The sequence below is a fragment of the Rhea pennata genome, chromosome 2 (genome assembly GCF_028389875.1).
Source record: "Rhea pennata isolate bPtePen1 chromosome 2, bPtePen1.pri, whole genome shotgun sequence".
Classification (NCBI taxonomy): Eukaryota; Metazoa; Chordata; class Aves; order Rheiformes; family Rheidae; genus Rhea; species Rhea pennata.
Window position 1 is genome coordinate 138,111,536 of NC_084664.1, and position 20,331 is coordinate 138,131,866.

Here is a 20,331-nt window from a genome sequence, read left to right on the forward strand (position 1 = left end):
TTTTGAGTCATATCGATAGTCTTCGCGTTTGTATTGCACAAAGCTGCTTCCCGGGACCTCTGGTCAGGGATGGATTAAGCCCCACAGCACGAGGTGCTGTAGGATCGTATAATAAGAGAGGGCGACTTTATCCCAAGCAGGTGTTTCTGTGCTATAATTATTCTGTGGCAGAGTAACAAGTGCGACCTTTTCACCTAAAATAACTTGCAGGATGCTGCGGAAGTCGTGTGCTGCGCTTCACGTAGTTGTGTCACACAGCTGTTCAGCTAAAAAAAGTATATGCCGTGAAAACTCAAATTCTGATTATATGTTATTAGAGCTGGAGGCAGAAAGTCTTCGGGGCTGAAAGCTCCTGTTTCTAACAGGTGGTATAAGACCTTTAATCAGTTAAAGTTGTTTAGCAGATCTTAAGTTTTGCAGCCCATCCGCTAGCGCTTTCTGGTTCAGGAGTGACTCGCGTTGAAGAGCATTCCCAGTGCTGCTGAATCACCCATTGCACTTCTGGAAGCAGCTGACTGTTTGGATGTTTGCAAGCGGCTTCTCAGCCGAATACTGACTCACAGCGATCTTACTTTCCTACAGAGATCCCTCACAACGTGGTGCTGCTGCTGACATTTATAGCCCACATACTTGTGTTACCGAGGGTGCTTGGTCTGAGCATCAACGAGGCAGCTATCTGACGGGAAGCAGCTACTTTTTCATTACTGTGATAACATGTTTATGTATTAATAAGACATTTAAAAGGGAGTTCCAACAGAGATTTTACTTTAATCAGGCTGCCCCAGCAGCAGATAGTCTCCAGAGAAATGGAAAATGGTGGTATCTGAAAGCAAATATATCTAACACACTTCCTGCTTCGTGAATTTTATATGCCCTAAGTGGGCATTGCATGTCCTAGCAATAACTGCAAGACATGCTTGAGTCTCCAAATGAGAACTTGAGCAGTATAGTTGATGTCTCACATTGTAATCATGTGAAGCAGCTTCCTAGACAATACAAAGCAATGTGCATTCTGGAACAGAACCTCTGGGGAAGTCTTTTTACTTTGTTTTATATTAACCTAAAAATTGGAAAGTCTGTTACAGGATCCTGTTATTCCACATGTACTTTCATGTCACTTAGATTTAGTTCTGTCTGTACTTGCAGAGATTACGTCCTCTAACACATTTTTTTCCAACGCCATTTTAAAACTCCTGAAAAGCTGCTGGCAAGAAAACAATGACAGGGTTATCTTTTTTTTTTTTTTTTTTTTTTTTTTTTTTTTTTTTTAGTATTATTATCACCAGTGGAGAGGATTTAGACTGTAAATGTAAAGTAGATTCTTAAACTATTAAGTCAAACCACATTATTTTCACTGAACTCTGTAAAGGTAGCTGTTTTGCAGAAATTCTCAGCATCAACTTTCAAATTTGTTGCATTCTTTTGTTAAAGGAGCCCAATCAGTCCAGGGTGCCTTTGTGTCAAAATCCATTCTGATTAAGAAAATTATTTCTCACAGGCTTGTGCACTGGGCACAACGCAGAATTTTCATGTGTCTGTGCACTTCTGGGTGATTCCTGCACGAGAGAGCCAGCTCCAAGATGTGCAGCAGCTGTCTCGATGGGGCTGTGCTATCGCTACAAAATACAACGCCCTATGCCAATTAAATGCATTTTCATTTGCATGTTGGCTGGCAGGAAAAAAAGTGGGAGCTTTAATACAACAATGTAACACTACAAAATAATAATAATAATTTGATCATTTAACCTTGCACTGAGAAAGTGATAAACAGGATTATGTCTTGGGCATTTAGGATTTTTTTTTGTATTATGTAAAGTAAAAGAAATAATAGCAGCAACAAAATTTCTTCAATAATTTTGTTATATTCAGGACATTGCTTTTAAGAAGGAATATTTGGTCACATTTTTTTCAGTGAAGAAAGAGGACAGAAAAGAGTAAATTTGTCCTTGGAAACAGAAAATACCCAGAATCAAATTAATCCTTGGCATGAAACCATCTGTTCCAGTAGTGTAATCAGATGTGAACTAGTCTGTCAGTGAGGCTAGGTGGACAGCAATCAATATGGAGCAGGAAGAGGATGATGGCAATGTGTAAATGAAGAATTACAATCTACGGAAATCATGATGGGAAACACTTTACAACTTGTTTTTTTCTTTTTTTACTTCAGTGCCTGGGGTGTTTCAGCCTGGCAGGAGTGAGATTGAGAAAGTGAGTCTTTTTGTCTCGTTTAAATTGTCGTGCTGTTCCCATCATGCCGGGTGATTATTAGGGAAGTAAAATGTGATCTCTCTCTATTAATCATTAGCACAAGTATGACCTCATGTAAATCCTGTTAGTGGAGTTTGCACTTTATTTCAGCTGTTCTGGTTTTGTGCTGCCGGACACACTCCATGCAAAAATGTTACTCCTTGTAACACAGTAACATCTGTTCTGTATGTGCTGTTTTCCATGACTGTCCCCAACTTCAAAAATCGAAGTAGGAAATAAAGGGACAGGATGGGCACGGGATGCACAAGGAAATTGCCTGTATTCCATAGGAATAGAGGGCAGATGAGAAACAAAGCGGGTACCCGAGGTGGTGCTTGCCCAAAAACAGGCCAGATTTTCCCTTCCTGCTGTGTGTGGTGCTAGGCCGGTCTTGGAGTTGCACGCATGTCGTACAGCAATGCTGTGATTCTAGAACTAAATGATCTGAATTCTGATTCTGTCTGAAAATTTATTTCTAGATTTGCTACCTTTCTATAGGGAGCCTTGTGCTGAGTGCTGTGTATGATTTTCTAATCTCGATCTGACAGGCAAATGAATTAGCGCGAGCTTTTTTTCATCTTGTTCAAGAGTTGAGCACAGAGGTGTCTACCATTACAAAAATGATTTTTTTTATAGTTTTAAGAAATCTTTTTCTTTTCTTAGACTTGGAAAGAGATGTGAGAAAGGAAAAGAAAGAATGAAACAAAGAAATACTACTACTTCTCCTACTTCTCTCTGTAATTAACTCAGAAAATATTTGGGTCGCATTTTTAATTGGCCTCAAGTCATCCTACAAAAACACACATATATAAGAATTCAGAATCGCTTAGAATTATATGTTTTGCATGTACAGTAAGTATTTTCCAGATATTATGCATGTTATTTTGTATTTGTGAAACTGGGCACCACTACTCCAAAACTTGGTCTTTCTCGTCAGGTGCTTTATACCTCTGAGGAGAAATAAAATTAATTAGCTGTGTTACATCTATTTGACATCATCACTCTAAGCTTGTGATATGCCTGGAGCCAAGCTTAACTCTGAAGCTGTCACACAGTATATTTGAGTCAGCTTTCCTCACAACCACAGGTACTTACTTCAAGTAAATGATCAAGTAAGTATTCATCCTTACTGTCATGAGTACTTGTAAAATGTGATTTTTTGCCTTGGTTGCTCAAATGTATCTCTAAAATTATTTCAGACTCATACCATACAATTTCCATATTGCTCTGCATTAAGTCTGCATTCTTTCAACCAGGAAACAATAGCATTTATCTTATATAACCATTTAAACCAGGAAAGATCTCCATTTATTATTCACAGCTCACTCTGTATTTATAGTTGCTATTCAGTAATAGCTGCATCTGAAGGTTTGGTAAGATGTCTCCAAACAATTCATAAACAGGAAAAAAGTTCATTAACCTACTGCTTGAGTTCTTTTCAGACTTAACAATCACTCTGAACGTTTTTCAGCCCCAAGTCCCAACTTCAAGTTAGTCAGAGAGCAAGAATTTGAATTCCCACAGCTGAGCCTGCCAATTTAGTTTTAAATTGGATTTAAACCCCCAAAGGAATAATTATCTAGATTCCTCCTTGTGAGTACTTTTGCCCCCAGCAGCACAGAAATTTCCCGAGGCAGCCAAATATCACGGAAATTTCACGGTCAGTTAACCTTTCCGCAAGGACAGCTTACAAGATTTCTCAGCCATCTCTTTGAACCACAGACGATCTTTAATTCTGACCTGTACTTGTGAATGGACCAGTCTCCTTCCTTCACGTATTACAGCCCGTGCTTCCTTGGGAAGGCCGTGCAAGTTTTGAGGTTTAGGGTCGGAACTGTACCCTTCCAGTTATACATGGCCAAGCGTCTCAGCTTTCTGAGCAAGGAGAGTAAAATAATCCTGTAGCAGGCAGAAGGATTTTGGGCGTAAGGTAAGGAGCTCATCCTTGGGTGAGGAGCCGAGTACGGCAGATCAGGCGTGATCGCCGCCGGCTCGGCAGGGGTAGTGCAGAGCGGGGCTTCAGGCGGCTCACGCAGGGGCTCCGGAGAGGAGGCAGCCCGGGAACAGCTCGCTGCAGCGCTGCAGATCACCGCTGCCTGCGGAAGCTGGTATCGGTGCAAACTAGCATTGCTGGAAACCACAAACTGCAAAAGCAATAGTAGCACTGCGCGGTGGCTGGTGTATTCTCGTATCCTCTAGTCTCGGCAGAGACTGAAATTTTATGTCCCTAATACCCTAAATGTTAATTAAAATAGCCTGGACCTTTTCCTTCAGACATACTCTTTTACTTGCCAATAATACAAGGTTAAACAGGTACTGCTAGTTTTTAAGTGTTTATGGGTAATTCATTTATTTTGCTGTAGACTAGATGCTATGACAGCCTAAAGCTACAGATCAGTGAAAACTAATTACAATGAGTAAGTGATAGACACTCTGCTAATTAGGTACTACATTAGGAAAACTATGTGAATTGGGGAATTCTTAATTCTACACATACAGGGTTCATTCAGTCAACTCCAAACCTGACAAAATATAGTATTTGCTGTTGACGTTGACTGTTCTTACACTTGTTTCCATTCTCTACTGTGCCAAGAAGATGGAAAATAAGGAGTGGAAAACCAGCAAGGTTTGATTATATTTGTGTTATCAATGAATTAAATAAAAGAGCTTAATTAGAAGTAATTATGTTGAATTTTTAAATCGTATTTTGTAGTTTAATTATTAAAATGTTTTAAAACAACACATAGAGGTCATTCCCATTCAGTACGTCAGAATCTTTCTGAGCTTTAGCACAACCTTAACTAACCCTTTTCCCGATGTATATGTCTTCCTTCCAACTCTAGTGCTTCTGCCAAAATTTTTTTGATGAGATTGAAATCTTTCCTCAGTACAATTATTCTGAATTTAATCTCATTCTTTTAAAATGTTAATTATGAAAAAGCCTGTCTTCCTGTTCATTTCCCCCATTTATTCTTTTTAAACTGTTTTGAGTTTACAGCAGCTTCTTCCAAATAGTCGCTGGAAGCCTTGACCTGAGTTTGTGATGGGTCAGTCCCAGGGAAGAAGCAGTAGCAGCACAGCTGGGCTGGCTACAAGTTCCCTTCTACACAAAGATACGAAATGCAACTGTAAATATTTTGAGGTTTCAGCCATTTCAGTTTGGTACACAGTATCTGAGTCACCGGTTGCTGTACCGTGCCTGTGTTTGCTGTTGTGTGTCAGTGCAGGAGGAGAAAGCAGATGATACCGTTATTATGTAGAATCACTTCCACCCACCCAAGTGACTCACCAGAACGTCACTGAGAAGGATTTACATCAGTTTCAAAATATATCTCCTTTATCCATTCCTGCCTCAGCAGATTATTTATTTCTTCCTTCCAATCCCTCTCCGAATGACGACAGCACGTATACATTATTTCCTACCGGGAGCAGTACGGGGCTGGAGGCTCTGAACCGTCCGTTTTGGCTTAGTTTGACGGAAGCAATTGCCTGTCAGTGAGGGGTAGTACAGAAGCGCGGTGGTGTAAGGGTCGTATTCGCCCCGTTCGCTGAACGCCTGGGCCTTTGCCTGTGAAGGAGGTTTTCCTCTTCGGTTAAAGATTTTTTTTCCTCTACTAACAGCAAGTCCATTCTGAGGTAAATTAAAATGTTGACTCACCTGCTATATTAACATAAACTGGTGCTGATCTTAATTTACCTTGATATACTAATTTGTAAATGGTAATTTAAGGGCTACTTAATCTAAGAGAAGAACTAGACAGATGGCTGGGCACAGTAACTATGTTATCTGTCCCAGTTTACATTTGCTAGTGCTTATAACACCTCTAGTGAAGGAAACTGCAATGGAATGTCAGCTTGTTTTGGGACCCTGATGTCAGGAAAATAAGGATATCTATTTTAGCAGAGCTAGTTATTGTCTAATGGTGACCACTAGTATCTCAACATTGTAGAAGCACTATTATTGATCTTGACCTGCTAATGATATTAAATAATTAATTTAATTCTTATTTTGCAGAATCATAGAATCATTGAGGTTGGAAGGGACCTCTGGAGATGTCTCGTCCAACCTCCCTGCTCAGCAGGGTCACCTAGAGCATGTTAGACAGGGTGGCATCCAGGCGGGCCTTCAATATTTCCAGAGAAGGAGACTCCACCACCTCTCTGGGCAACCTGGTCCAGCGCTCCCTCACTCTCACAGTGAAGAAGTTTTTCCTCATATTCAGGCGGAACTTCCTGTGGTTCAGTTTGTGCCTGTTACCTCGTGTCCTGTCACTGGGCACCACTGGAAAGAGTCTGCCCTCATCCTCTTGACACCTGCCCCTTAAGGTATTTGTAGACATTGATAAGATCTCCTCTCAGGGATTCTCCATTCATTCTCCATTTATTTGAGGGAGTTTATTTTCTTATAAACTTCCTTTGCAGTAGTTCTCTGCTCTGTCATACTTGGTGTGGAAATGTGAGCAGATAACATTTAAATACTTCTGAGTATTTGGGCCTAACTTAAATTAAAATCAGATAGATTTGGAAATCTAAACCTCTCTGGAGATTTTGAGTGTTAACTTTGCACCTCATTTCTCAAACCTGTAAAATGGAGGTATTCCAGCCTTTGCACTGTTGCCAAAGTAAATATATACAAATTGTATGGGATGCCATGCTAGTACACACACTAGAAGATAGCATATAAAAGCCAAAAGTATCTACCAGAAGTTCTCAAAACATACTGGGGAAAATATTGACAGATTTTCTATCTCAGTGCAGAAGGCAAGAATTGTCCCTAAAGATCGCCATAGGCAACCACCATCTTAAGGCATTTGGGCTGCTTTTTCCTACTGAATAACTCCCTGTGAGAATCAATGATGGTAGCTACCATCATTTTAGCTACCTGGTGCTGGAATAACCTGAGTGCTCTCACCTGAGCAGCATCTAGTGGAACGGAGGAAGCACAGAGCTTCACGGGAGCTGCTCGCTCTTAGCTCTCTTTCCCGTTCCACAGACACCAGAGCTCACTGGCTGTTCAAGTTTGCCTTCATCTATTTTCTACAGTGCAAATAGCTGATATTGAAAGCTCTCAGGTCTGGCTCAATCTGAAGGCCAAAATCTAAAGAAAGGCCCTCCAAAAGAAGCTTCACTCATCTAATCCCAGGCCATGCGTATTGAAATTTTCAGGATTGCACTAAATATCTGGCTCTTCAAAGATTTTCCATGATTCTTTATTAGACCATCTCCATGCATCATTTTCCCCTGCTAGTACCTAAGTTCATCTCTGTTTTTAATTGTCAGGAAGTTTTATCTTCTTAAATAGCTTATCAGGGCTTACAATCCACATAAAACAATATATCATTTTAAAGGTTGTGAGGATTTATCTTTCTTAGGAACTGTTTGCAAGTGAAAGACAGGTGTTCCTGCTCTGACTTCATGCCTTGCTTTATGTCCTTCTTAGCTACCATTCCTTGCTACTTAACCCGTGTAGTGTAGTGGTAACTGGCCAGCAGACAAGACAACACAGGAGCTTCTCATCATTTTATGCATCGATTAGGTTTTGAAAACCTCTTTCAATCTGAGTAACTTTGTGTGAGTGCAGTCAATTATCCTAAGTTTGAAAACAACAGTTTATGACTTTCATGCTGTGGCATGGTTGAATGACGAGCTGAATTTCTTTTGCATTTTTACACGCAGCACCAAAATTCCTGTTTAAACAATTACCAGTTTCACTTAAAGGTATTTTGAATTGCTGTGTAGAGTATTATGACACTGCTTTTTTCCACTGAAAGAGCAAACTTTAGGATCTACATAGGAATCTATGATTTTAGAGTATTATGGTTTTCATTTCAGGCTTTCTTTCCTATCCATTGTTTGTCATTTTAACGACAAATGACATTTGATATCAACATGTGAAAAGTTTGATTTACTAGAATATAGCCAATAACAAATGGCTAGCAATTTAGGTTACCAGAGAATAGACTAAAAGTTAAGCATAATGTTATTTTTATTTTTTAAACAGTGAGGACAGCACTGGAATAATTTAAGTAGGACTATGGATTACTGAAGTGTAAAGCTATTTGGCTTTTTAAGACTAGATGTGTTACCAGTAAATAAGCAGTAGTTCAGCTAGTCTCTTTGAGCCAGCTGTAAAAGTCACTTGTTGAAATGTCATGGTCTTTGTTGCACGTAATGGTCCCATACGGGCTAAAAGCCTATATCCATCCTCCAGTCTTTCCAGGCAAGTTTTCTGTGACTGCAGGTTAGGCTTGCCTAGTCATGAATGAATACAATTTGAATGCAAAGATTAATGTAAAAGCTTGACAGCTTGGAAAATGACCCTCTCATAAGAATTACCCATATGTACTGCTGACACCTGGGTTTAGAAGGGAAGAGCTTCGTGTTACCTATGTACCAAAAGCATGAACGAACTATGGGGAATAAATTCTCCCACGGCGACACGGGCGCTTCGTTATGCACCTTCCCCACCGCCCTTGGGCCCCGTGCTAGTCTCTCGTCTCGGCTGACGAGATCGGCTCATTTAGCAAGAGCTCTTTAGTACGCTTCTGCTTTAGAGTAGCCAGGATTACAGATTAAGAGAAGTTAATTCCGATTTACTCCTCTTTCTGATCTTCTTCGTCACTAAACCAGTCTATGAGGAAAACCGTGACAGGCTGGAGAGTCTGATCAGACCCAGACCTAAAGGAGAGAGGAAATTAAGCTCTTGCGATTTCTGGCAGCAAAGATTCTCGTGCAAAAATGTTAGGAATCCTGCCCGACTTAAAATCAATAAAACTACAAGAGGAGGTCAATAAAGTCAGTTCTGTCCTCACTGGAGTTCTTAATTTCAGGTAAAGAAAAATCAGAGGTTCATGTAAAATTACCTGCTGGTATCTCTGTGTGTAAGTATTATTCATCTGTGAAAAAATCTCAGACATCCAGGAAATGGATTAGAAATTTGTGTATGACCCACAGTGTTAGTCACAACTGCGAAGGCTTCAAGGCCTATTTTTAATCATCATGATACTAGTGTTTCATCTCAGTCAGTCGTATAGCTGTCTGTTACTGAAGCCCGTCGGAAACCCTGTTATCGCTAGTGCCATTCCAGATCAGAGAACGAGAGAAGCGTGATTTCAGATACAATCAGTACGTTTCTATTCGGTGCATGGAGGAAAGAGAAAAACAGGGATGAAGAAGAGAGGCCAGAAGAAAAGAGTGATCATCCAAGTGTAGTTACAGAAACTCTGATCTCAACCATAGTCACGAGGTTACCCTGCGAGCAGTGATGAGACACAGATTAAATAGTTATTTCAGTGAAAATTCGTACTTCTCCAGATGTCACCGGCACGCAGATTTCACGCAGTCATGCCTGAATCCCCTGAAATTTGGGATTACTCAGCCACTGTTTTCAGAAGATGCTGTGCTGCAGACCAGAACAACCCTGGAAGGGCCACCAGTGACAACCACTGCAGGGCACAGATTATTTACTGGCGGTTTTGCTCTGCCCCGGGAGCCCTCACACAGGCCATGAGTTTACTGTCCTGTGTCTGTGCAAAGAGAAGTGCCTGATCCCGCTGGCCTCAGAGCGGTTATGGATTGAGAGTTGATATGGAATCTGTTGTAATTTGTTTTTGCCATCTGTAATGGGTACAAAGCAATGGTCCCACCTCTGCGTCCTTGGACCCCAGTTTGGTCATGGACATAATACCAGTGTGTTCAGCGTTTGGAGGTGGTTACTGGGGGCTTCGCACGCAACAGGATGGTAATGTGGCTGTTCTGTTTTCTGTATGTGAGTCATCGTAATGGTAGAGAAAGAGAGCACAAATTCAGATAGTTTCAAGAACAGTTAAAAAGCAACAACAACAACAACAACAAAGCTTCGTCTTAAAGCAGCCCAGCGTTGTGCTAGAGGACTGCGATTTGCAGAGAGCGCTGTGCAGAGGAATAAAGTTTGGGGCGGTAGGTTTTGGAGTGTAGAAACACAGCGCTTGTGATTAAGAGACCTAAACATGTTGATGCTCCGTTACAGCCTTGGAGATCTCATTAATACCTTGGAGAGCAGTTCAGCCGCCCGGCCAGGAGGGGTCCAAGGCAGTGGCATTAACAAAGCACCTAGAGCCATCTGACGTGCTGTGGGGTGTCCTGCTTGGTCTCCAACCCCTGACGGGGAAAGACATGGGTCTCCCATGGGTCCTATGCCTGATCTACCAGTCCTAACTGGATGCCTCAGACACCTTGTGGCCTTTTAAATGCCACTGGACAGCGGTGTTTTCATAATCGTAACAAATCCTAGGTCTTAAGTTGTCTACACTGAGAGCTTAGAATTGCTCAGAATTGGAACATGAATTTTGCAGTCCAGAGCTGAATCTCACATCTTGTCTTCTTGGTTGAACTATGTTCCAGCCGCTGACTCTGCTGTTCTGTGAGGTTCATTTTGGTAAAGGTTCCTTTTCCATGTTATGGACAAATGTTAGATACTGTTCCACAACACAGCTCAGACAACAACAAAAAAGAATCTTTTCAAAGTTTATTACTTTAGCATTATTATTTGCAAATATTTACTTAAATCAAGATAGTTAGTTCCTTAATTATATAAAAAATTATGGTCAGCATTGTTAAGCAGCTGACCTACTTTTAAAAATTTTTGTGAAATTGACTTTTTTGTTTCCTTAAAACTCAACTTTCACAATTTTTTATTAGGAATTATTCAAGAAGAAAAAGTTTCCTATGTAGCTATTCTAAACATGAATGGATTTTGTATTATTGTTCAGGTTCCACTTACTGAATACCTTGGGGTCAGCTGCATAAGAACTACTGAGAGCTACAAAGGCCTAAATGAGGCAGCTGATTTGTTTTCCAGCAAAGCAGAGTAGCAAAAAAATTGTAAGTTTGATTCAACATGTTGAACATAGTCCCAGCCTGATTGAAATAAGTGTCAAGACTGTCATTAACTGCAGTGGGGATAGTATGTTCACCTGTTCATTTTCATTTTTTCCAATTTTGAAGCTCCAAGGTTTGAAATACTTGCATAAGAAAAAGTATATTTATATGAAAAAGTATTTTTATTATTACAACAGCTTTTCTCACTTAAACACCTTTTCTACTTTTCTTAAGCTACACTTTTTCAGAAGATCCGCTAAAGAATTTAATGAATCTAAAACTGTCTTTAAAGAATTCGAAGTTTTAAAAAATAATTTAAAGCTATTTTTAGGCTATACCTAAACAATATCTTAATAAACTTTTTCTAAATCTAAACACCTTTAGAAAAAAATATTATGGAAAATGACAAGAGAGAAATATCATATTTCAATTCATTATTTCTGGTATCAGTTGAACTAAATCTTCCTAAATGCTTTGATTATAAACCTGCCACCGAGTTTGACCCCACTTGGCAACACCCAGAAAGGGGGGATTGGAAATCGCCATTTGGACTAATCAGTGTTTGCACCCAGACTGCTGAACTTGATGGCAACTATGTCTGCTTAGCACCTTAAAAAAAAAAAAAAAAAAAAAAAAAAAAAAAGCTAAGTCTGTTGGTGTTTAAAGATGGCTTTAATGCTTCTTTCAATGCTTCTTAAAAAAAAAAAAAAAAAAAGCAGAATTTATATTCCATTTGGACCATTTCATATCTTCAGAGGGTGTTTGGATGTTTGATGATTCGCTGGCTTCATACTCACTTAGCAAAAAAAGTCAAGCAGTGTTTCATCTGCCAAAGCTGAAAAAAAGATGCTTGATGTCTTAAGCCATATCCTTCCCACAAGCTGAAAAGTCCAGGTCAAGACCAGCAAGAAAATTAGCTCTTTGGCTTTCTTGAAAGCACCTTCTATTGGTGATGGAGATTGCTCAAAGAAACGCACTTACAGGCACTTCTCTACATTCTTCATTGTCCAGAGAAGTAATTTTAAATTTAGGCTTTATCATGTCTCTAGGTTGGCTGAACAGTTATAAACAGTCTCGGTGACTCGGTGATCCCAGTATCTGAGTGATAGGCTTACGAGACCTGTGGTTCCATACTGGTACTAAAATGTCTCCCAGATACCATAGCAGTACAGGCTTGTCACTCTGTGAGGAATTATGATTGTGTTTCTTCTGCATTTTCTATTATAGTCATCTAAACTGTGTTAGCACCTTTTCATGATGTTCACTTTCATCTACTATTCTGATAAATAATACCACTTATATAAATGCTCACATTACCCTGCTGTTCCCCATCCTACCTTTGAATTTAAAAGTTCTATTTATGTAATAGAGATGTTATTCTAAGTTATTTGTGTGTTAAAGAAATATTAGTTAGATCTTTATTAGATTTAATTTTGATTGCATTTCCCATAAGGAAAGAATTTCCTCCTTCAGATACCTTTAAAGAATGGTAAGACATGAGCTGTTCTTGACGAGTACTTAATATCAGTCTACTAAGCAATTCTACAAGGCATTCTTTTCATACTGATTTCTCAATGACTGACTGGCGAGCAGATAGCTTTGGATTTGCTATACAGTATGAAGCCACTAGTATTTCCCTACTATTTCACAGGGCTTTTTCTTAACCTAGTGTAATTTCTCAAGCAATTATAAATGCTATTCTTTGACACTCATTTGCTGGGGGTAAAGCTTAGCCTTGAATTGAGCTGAGAAATGCTCACACCAGTACAGGTAATTCTGATCCATGATTTTGCAAGGGGTGACTGGGATTCTGGGGGTAGTTTCACTTTACAGTGATGCAGTCGGAGAAGCAGGACAGAGACTAAGAGATTTGGTGAGGGGCTTACAGTGACCTCCTGAAAGCTGCTACAGCCGACTAGAACAAGGTGAGGGAGCAGCCAGGGCCGGGCTGCTGCTCCCGACTGCTCCCCTGTGCAAAACAGGTTCTTACAGGGTGAGATTGTCCCATGTGTACTAGACGGATGTTTTTTGCCTGCCTGGAGTTTTTTTCTCCATCCTGTTCACAGGTAAAGCTAAACAGAAAATACTTTGCTCACTAGTGTCTCACACTCCCCCTTTTTTGTAAGCTCTGCCCAAGACGAGACGAAGGGCTGTAGATCCTGGACTCGCTTGGATCCCAACCACAGTCTTCACAAGGTGTCATGGCCAAGTCACTTAACGGAAGGGTAAGTCTGCCCTTGAACCTAAATTTCAAACATTTAACTTAAAAAAATCTAAGTTTTGGGGGAAAAGGAAACTGAATAGCTTGGGAACAAAACTTCTGGAACTACAGGAATATTTTCACACACCAAAAAAAAAAAAAAAAAAAAAAAGAAACTATTTTAAAAGAATATAAAAGTTTAAAGGCCTGCAACAATACTTTATAATGCAATCTTCAGCTTCAGGATAATTCTACATGTTTTTCCTGTTGTTGCTCTGGGCATGAAGCAGGGCTGTGTATTGAAAAAGGAGAAGGTACAGAAGTTGGAAGGTTGAAGACTTTTGCTTTGATGAAAAAGAACATGATTCCTAATAACCCCCCTGATTTATTTTTTGGCAAAATCAACTGAAATAGTAAACAGTGTAGTCAAAGAAACCACCTTTAAAATACTGAAGTGCCACGATGGGCCTGAAGTTAGAAATACACATTTTCGGGCAGCAATTCTCAACCATCAGAACGCTCTTTCACTGGGAAGATGTGTAAATATTTTCTTTTCAGGCTTTTCAGTAAGAGTTTGAGTCTGTGCACAGCAACAGATACTCCTCTCCAGAGAGCAGGGAGAAGCAAAGAATAACAACTGTATGCAGCATTAAAAATTTCCCTGATGTTATAAGAGCACGAGATGAAATCATTAAAAAAAATCAAATACTGTAGTTCAAGCCTTAATCATTCTCAAGCGCTGGGGGCCAGTTCTGCCCTGGCGGCTTTTTGGAAGTAGCTCGAGATTGCTCTCTAGAGGTGAAAAAGAAACATTTCATTTCTGAAAATTGTTTCCTTAGTCAAAACGTTCAAGAACTCCTGAAAGAGCAACAGGGAAACATAATGCCAGACGGGAGAAGTTCTGAAAAAGCCAAAAACTAAAAATACAAATTTTTTAGAAGAACGATAGTTTGGCCAAAAAATACGCACCCACACTTCTATTTTCGCAACTCTTCAGCATAAAGGTACAGTTCTGCTGAACAGCATTTGCTGTTTAAAGCCCACTCCTATTTAAGTTAGCTTCCCATCTAGTTTTCCTCTTTGCTCTGGCCGATGCTCTGCTCTTCGTGCCTGCCCAAAGCCGGTGCCCAGCTGCAGCTCCTCGGAGCGCCGGCAGCCCCGCAGGAGATACCGCGTGCCTGTCGCTCCGCTGCGGGTGGCTGCAGCTCTGCTCCTCCAAAAGCTGCTCTGCAGGTCTCCTGGGTATCGTGGCTCGGCTCGGGGGAAGAGGGGACAAAACAGACTTGCCTCTTCCCTGTTTTCCTGCTGGAAAAGGCAGGAAACTTTCAACACCATGTTTCCTCAAAGCGCAACTTCTTGCTTTACATAGAAAGAAATCATACACATTTTTTCTGGCCCAAAAGTCTCAGGGAAATACAGTGTTTCAATAATCATAGAATCAGCAAGGTTGGAAGGGACCTCTGGAGATCATCTAGTCCAACCTCCCTGCTCAGCAGGGTCACCTAGAGCACATTAAACAGGGTTGCATCCAGGTGGGCCTTGAAGATCTCCAGAGAAGGAGACTCCACAACCTCTCTGGGCAACCTGCTCCAGTGCTCCATCACTCTCACAGGGAAGAAATTCCCCCTCACGGTCAGGCAGAACTTCCTGTGCTTCAATTTCTGCCCCTTGCCTCTTGTCCTGTCACACAGGACAACTGAAAAGAGTTTGTCCCTGTCCCCTTGACACCCTCCCTTCAGGTACTTCTACACATTGATCAGATCCCCCCTGAGTCTTCTCTTCCCCAGGCTGAAGAGGCCCAGCTCTCGCAGCCGTTCCTCACAGGGCAGGTGCTCCAGCCCTCTGATCTTTCACTTAAGCAAAGGTAACAATATTTAGCAGGTATTAGGTCTTGCAAAGCATGACATTTTGATCTCCAGGATGGCCTGTTTTAACTACTTGATTCATTGTGGCTGTGAACAGCACTACAGCATCACCTGAGGGCTGTATGTATGTATGTATGAATCAACATAATCTGCTTGTGGGCTCAACTGAACCTCAATGAAATTATATTAAATTCACTGAAGTTGCACCGGCAGGAATTCAAACATTGTACTTGTATTTTCCCTGATCCAACAAAATGCAAGATTTGTCTCTTGGTGATTTACCGAAACCTGACCTTTGCGAGACTGAGGGTTCATGATTTACTCTTCCAGTAATTCTTGCAGCAAAGAGTTGTAGGAGGTGTTTACACCAAAGCAACACTAAAACATCGCAGGCATGGCTCACCCCCACCTTATAAAGGGCGATACCATTTGTTCATGACTCATCTCGCATACTGTGCCCTTAAAGATGTTTAAGTTAGTATAAGATAAACTACATACTGTCTGGCTGGAGACAATTACTAAGCTGCTGGCAAATGTTAAAGTCATTCAGTGTAAGAATCAAATCTAAGGGAGAGGAAAGACAAACATGACATTTATTGATACAAGAGATCAAACAGAATTCAAACATCCCCAGAGCAAATTCTACCAAATAAACAAATGCGTGGACAACGGTAACTGGTTAGAAGTCACCTCCTAAAGTCTTCTGCTCAGGAGTGAGTCATTGTGGGCAGTGGTTTTCTATGTTTAATAATTAAGCAGAACATAGACACATTTATCTTTCAGAGAGCTTTCAGAATCATTAATATCTTTATGAAAATTAAACTTACAAAGGTTTAAAGTTGAGTGTCTCAAAATATTATTATATTGGAAAAAAAGAAACAAACCAAGTTTCAAATTTACTGGTCACTACAGAACCATAGAATCAGTAAGGTTGGAAGGGACCTCTGAAGATCATCTAGTCCAACCCTTAAACGAGTGGCCTATACCAGGATCGAACCCATGATCTTGCCATTATTAGCACCACACTCTAACCAGCTGAGTTAAACCACTATAGTCTGCCACTAGTTTGCCATGTTTGTCAGATGGTATTTCCAAAAACAAAACCAGTCCCAGAAGCAAGTCCTTGAATACTGGAGAGCACTCACACTCAGGCCTCTGCCCAAGAACATCCAAAAAACTACAGTAATGATAAAGATCAACTTCAACACAAAAAAAATCAGTCATTTAGCATATCACCATATTCCCTCCTATATTAACTGGTGTCCTTACCAGATTTGAAATCTCTTTTTACACTTACTTCTTGACTTTATAATACATAAGGGAACAAGACGTTCTCCTCCCTGCCTTTGAGTTTTAGCCATATTGCACAGAATTTCCTTTCCCTTCTTCCTCCTCTTGAAAGCTCACAAAGATGCTGCATATCCTTTTACATTTTCTCCTTGGACTCACCTTCCATCTTGCGCTTCCTCCCCACTGTGTCTTCTGTTCTGCCCTTGAGCAGCCTGTGCGCAGAACCAGAGTCATTGAGATCAGTGCTCTGGAAAGCATCTCATCCAAGCTCCCTGCTCAGGCAGGGTCAGCTAGAGCAAATTGCTCACAGCTGTGTCCAGTTAGGTTTTGAATAAAAAAGTTTTCTTTTATGTTTAAATGGAATTTCAGTTCATGCCCATTGCCTCTTGTCCTTTCACTGGGCACCACTGAGAAGAATCTGGCTCTGTCTTCTTTACTCCCTCCTCTCAGGTACTTATACACATTGATAAGATCCCCTCTCAGTCTTCTCTTCTCTAGGTTAAACAGCCCCGGCTCTCAGTCTCTCTTTGTATGTCTGATGCTCCAAACATTTAATCATCTTTGTAGCCCTTTGCTGGACCCACTGCAGTAGCTCCATGTATCATACTGAGGAGTCTGAGACTGGACTCAGTGCTCCAGATGAGGCCTCACCAGGGCAGAGTAGAGGGGCAGGATCACCTCCCTCGACCTGCTGCCAACACCCTGCCTAATGCAGCCTGGGATGCCATTGGATTTCTTTGCTGTCAGGGCATTTTGCTGACTCATGGTCAACCTGGTGTTGAGCAGGACCCCAGGTCCTCCTCTGCAGAGCTGCTTTCCAGCAGGTCAGCCCCCAGCCTTTACTGGTGCATAGGGTTATTCCTCCTCAGATGTAGGACTTTGCACTTCCCTTCACTGAATTTCATGAGATTCCTTCTGGCCCATTTCTCCAGCCTTTCCAGGTCCCTCTGAAGTCCACGTCCAGCTGGATTTCACAACCGTCCGAGCCCAGTTTTAATCCACCTCATTGTCCACTTACCTAGTCTATACTTCAGTTCGTCTGTGAGGACGTTACAGGAAACATTGTCAAAGGCCTTGCTGAAGTCAAGATAAACAACGTCCACTGCTCTCCCCTCATTCACCGAGCCGTCACTTCATCATAAAAGGCTATCAGGTTGGTCAGGCACAATTTCTCCTTTGTAAATCCATGCTGACTACTACCTCCTTAAGATACTGGAAATGGTTTTTAGGATTGTCTGCTTCATTGCCTTCCCCGAGATGAAGCTGGCTGGCCTGTAATTCCCTGGATCCTCCTCCTTGCCCTTCTTGAAGATAGGAATGACATTTGCTTTGTTCCAGCAAATTTCTATTTATGGTTCGTTTTCCCTAAGTTCATTAAAAATCTCCCACTCTGTTTCATGCCTTTGGTGAGCTCTCATAGTAGACTGACAGATAGCAAGCAAGTACACATGCCCTACTATGTCTTCTTGCTCATAAATATTATCTCTTAAAAAATCTCTCTTTCCTGTGTCTGGGCAACTGTCCCAGCTCCTAGCTACCAGATTTTCTCTTCCGCCCAGTTCTCCACTCTTTGTTTTCTCGGTTCTGGTAACCCAGAAGGAACTCACTGCAGGTATCATTTTCTAATACAATCTCCTTACTATGCTTTATCAGTTTTCTAATGGTATCTATGTTAAATTTAATAAAATATTAATATATTGCTACTTTAGATATTTCCACTGTGCAGATTTCTCCCCTTCTCAGATTTTGACTATTTACAGACATTCAAATAGTAGAACTCCAGTTATGCTCGCTTTTCCTATTAAGACATAATTCACTTGTTACTTCAAAAATTCCCATACTCCTCACATTCCAGAGTATATATAATCTCCATTTCCTCCACAAATCATCTTCTGCCTTAACCACTTGGCATGCTTCTTACATACTGAAAGAAAAATTTCCATTTTGACACAATTTAATTTCTGCTCCAGTTGGCCAGAATTCTTTTAAGAACTCCAGAAATAAAATAAATTGTATAAACAGAAGAGAGGGTTTTTATTGTAGCCTTTTCCTATATATTAAATCTAATCCAGACTACCCTCCATGCCCTGTACCCAAAGTATCTCCCTTTGCACTAAGAAAGGCCAGGGACCTCAGCTGGCCATGCTATTCCATTCATCATTAATATTTAATACTCATAATTTTCCTCTCCTTGCAAATAGGGATTCTGAGTCTACCATTTCAGACACAGACAACCCAAGTATAGAGGCATCACAAATTACTGAAGTAGTAGAGCCAAAATCTAGCATAACATGAGTTGCAACCACCGAGTAGGATCTAAAAGTACTAAATCCCATGGATTAGTGTTTCAAGTCATCTCTCTCCTTCAAATAAAAAAATTAAGGCTCTAATTAAATGCATTACACATTTTATTATCATCCATTGGTTATCATTTGTTTGCTGTTTTGTCAATTATTTTTGTGTACACATGAATTCAGATTATTACTAGGATCTTACATTCAGATATCAACTCTGAATTCATTTTACACATCTTTGTACACTTCTGTAATGCAGTGTCATGGTCATACTACAACATATCCTCTTGACAGTCAAAAAGCATTCCTTTTATTATCTATAAAATCAATGTGGAATGATAGGATAATTTAAGCTGGAATGCACCTCTGGAGGTCATCATCCTCCCTAACCCCCTCCCAAAGCAGGTCTTACTAGATCAAGTTGCTCAGTGATGTGACCAGTTGAACCATGAACCCTTCTAAGGAGGGAGCGTCCACAACTGCTCTGGGCAGCCTTTTCCAGTACTTTACCACGTTCATGGTAACAATAATAATAATAATAAAAATCTTCCACTTAATCAGAACATTCCATATTCCATCTTGCATCCGCTACCTCTTATCCCATCCCTGTGCACCTCTGAGCAGTCTCTGGCTCCATCTTCTCTGTATCAGTGGCTCAGGGAGCTGTAGACAGCAGTATCATCTGCCCTTAACCTTCTCTCCTCTAGTATGAACAGACCCAGTTCTCCCAGCTTCTACCTGGGCACCCTGTGTTCCAGCTCCCTGTCCAGGTTGGTGGCCTCTGCTGCACTCACTCCCGTATGCCAGTGTCTGCCTTGTGAAGTCACACCTGAGCTCTGCACAAGTGCTGAATACAGGGGAAGGATGGTGGACCTGGACCCATTGGTCACACTTTCACTAACACAGCCTAGTACAGAGTTGGCCTTTGCTACAAGGGCACACTGCTGGCTCACGGTCAGCTTGTTTTCTATGAGTAGCCAAAGGTCTTTTTTCAGCAAAGCTGCTTCCCAGCCAATCAGCCCCAGACTGTTCTGGTGCGTGGGGTTATCCCTCTCCAGAGCATAACACTTGGCATGTGCTTTTCTTCCCCTTCATAAGGTTCATGTCTAGCAGCCCTACCTCTCAACACAGTGACTGCTACTCCCATATTCAGTATCTGTTCTATGGGCTAGCTGCCTCTTGCTTCCATTCTCAAGCATTTCCCATGTAAAAAGAATCTAGTGCTGCTTTAGCAGATACTGGACTGCTAGAACAAGGCAGAGACTCATCACAGTCCAACAGTTCACAGCAAAGCAGTTGCTTACTTTCTTCGTAACTTTATACTGCACTTGTTCACGGTAAGTTTAAATAAATAAAAATTTGATGAAGAGCAGAAACAATTTCTGCACCTTCAGGACTAAGGATTTCAGGATTAAGTGCTTTTCAATGAACAAGGAAAAAAAAATTCAGTATCTGACAACCACAGATTTCTCTATATGCCCCTTTTACTCCAGAGCAGTATTTCACAGCTACAGATGAGCTCAGAGCTAAGGAGTATATCTTCATACACAATATAAAGTCAGTATTCAAATTTAGG